Below are 2,500 nucleotides of genomic sequence, written 5' to 3'. Positions count from 1 at the left end.
CTCACCAACAGGTCTTTATAAACACATACCCCATTAATAACATTATATACACAAAGAGAGGTGTGTAGAAAGTACTAACAATGCACTGTTATGACCTGCATGGAATCAACATCTACTTCTATTTGAATTGCTTGATGGTGGTTCGATGGTGTTCCATACCCTTCTCGCAATAGTGAAACACATGTCAAAGGGCTTTCACACATCACATGCAATTGTCCTGACGGCTACAGGACTCGTACATATGCACTGCATGGAACGTGGTATCCCGCCCTCTATTCCTTTCATCGTCAGATGATTCTGACCATGTATAAATATATCAATTTTTTTGTGATTTATGGTATGTATGCATGTTCTGTTCTGCCACCTAACTTTTGGATCATGTTCAGGATGGATGGATGAATGACGGGAAAGTGTTTAAATGGATGGATGAATGAATGAATGGATGGATGGATGGATGGATGAATGGATAGAAGGACCATTAATGCAGGGAGCATATGACCTGCTTACAGAAATTATCATAGATAATTAGGACCATTGAAAATGCATTTGTGCCCATCCTCTGACTTCAAATTCATGTTGGTACTCAACAAGCAAAATGTGGCCTTTTTTCCACAACAGTCTCCTGTTTTTGTACCTTTACCGACCACATCCTGTTTCCCTTTCTTTACACATCCTAGACGGCCCGCTCCACGACGCGGCATAAACACACCAGCAGGAGATGAAATATAAATGAGATATGGCTGAAGCCTAGTGATGTGTAATAAAAGGGCTCCTTATTACAATCCAATGGTAATTGGGTTTTATTTCTTGGCCGCAGGTGTTCAATTCAAAAGCAATGTCATCTCAGCCTTGAGGGCGGAGGCAAACACTATTAAGTATTTCGCTACTTTCATTGTCCCCCCACCAAGAGAACAGGCCAGGGATAAACAAGTCAACAAGTATGCTGTCCTCTTCTTCGTTAGACTGGGTTTGGCGGGGCACAATGGCGTTGGCTTTGGCCGTGGGGTTAACCCCCGATCCTCAGGACAGTGTCAGTGGAGAGTGAGGACAGCTCCACTAGCACTGGTCCAAGCGGGAGAGTGTTACCATGCACCGCTGATAACACATCTCTGTACAAGACGCTGGCAAACTTTGGGGGTTGTTGGGTAAGATGCCAATACCATTGCAGGGAAACATTTCTGAATCATCAGCAAAGTCTGCTAGTTTTGTTGGCAGACTTTGGCAAACGCCTGACTATAAAGTAAAAGTTTTTTTTTTCAGAAATAAATCACCTGATTTGACAATTGTTCTGGTTGCATTCCTGTATGGCTTCAACGAGAGATCGTCATGGTAACTCCACAGTAGGAATTTCAATAAGTTACACCTACCAGGTGCAGCACAGCATTATGGGATGGAACAGTGTCACCTCACTAGCAACATTTTAAAGGAGGATGGGATTTCCTGAAAAAGGGTTAAATTGCATGAGCCTTTGATTTAGGAGACATGTACATACACATACAAATACACACACACACACACACACACACACACACGCACACACCCAGACACACAGCCAATGTCAGGGTTGTTGAGCTCAGAGTCAAAGACGTGCGGAGAACATGTTGACATTTTTGTAGCAATCAACCATCAAGCAGGGAGCGGCTGTGTCCACGCTCACCTCTCTTCACTCATCACTCTTTACTCACCTTATCTCTCTCTCTCTCTCTCTCTCTCTCTCTCTCTCTCTCTCTCTCTCTCTCTCTCTCTTTCTCTCTCTCTCTCTCTCTTGCTCTCTTTCTCCCTCTCTCTATCTCTTGCTCTCTCTCTCTCTCTCTCTCTCTCTCTCTCTCTCTCTCTCTCTCTCTCTCTCTCTCGCTCTCTCTTTCTCTTTCTCTCTCTCGTGAGCAGCTTTGTATTTTAAGCCTTTCATATCGCAAGACAAGAAGCAAAATAAATGATATATCAGTAGCTATATACCATAGCAGTAAAAACAGAAACTAGAGAGTGGATAATCCTATGATGATTTGGATTATTGTTACATGAGAATGATCCCTTCATATCTATTTAGAGGGCTGGAACTCTACACAGAGCACGCCATGTTGCACCACCGTGTTTCTGCAGTAGTCAGAACAAACTGCCCTATCATTTTCAAAGAACATTGCATAATCGCTATCCTTCTTCTGTGCTATGACCTGTAGTTTTACAGATTGAATGACATAATACAATGAGTAGATCTATCATGGAACCTCCTCCCTTGACACTGGCTACCCGACAATTACATCCCATTGGGAACACCAACTTGCACCCTACAGGCCAGTACAGGCCGCTGTAGTTTCTCCAATGTCGTTTGACAGGGAGGGGTTTGTGGGTTGTTCAGTGGGTTGCAGTCTGCGACCTCACCGCTAGATAGCACTATCCTACACACTGCACCTTTAAATAAATGATCAAATATGAAAATAAGAAATCAATACATTTTTCAATCTCCTTGCTTTCTTAGAAGCCACCAAAAACTTGTGTGGTT

The 2,500-nt window shown here is 43.1% G+C and overlaps 1 protein-coding gene across 2 annotated transcripts in view; it reads left to right on the top strand.

The window, feature by feature from the left end:
* Positions 1 to 2,500, top strand: part of LOC115559907 (protein kinase C epsilon type) — an 80,931-nt gene that overhangs the window by 70,930 nt on the left and 7,501 nt on the right. The gene's annotated exons all lie outside the window — the stretch shown is intronic.

This window comes from Gadus morhua, chromosome 15 (genome assembly GCF_902167405.1).
Source record: "Gadus morhua chromosome 15, gadMor3.0, whole genome shotgun sequence".
In the NCBI taxonomy this organism is placed as follows: Eukaryota; Metazoa; Chordata; class Actinopteri; order Gadiformes; family Gadidae; genus Gadus; species Gadus morhua.
The sequence above is the reverse complement of the archived record's forward strand: the minus strand, read 5'-3'. Positions and strand labels throughout refer to the sequence as shown.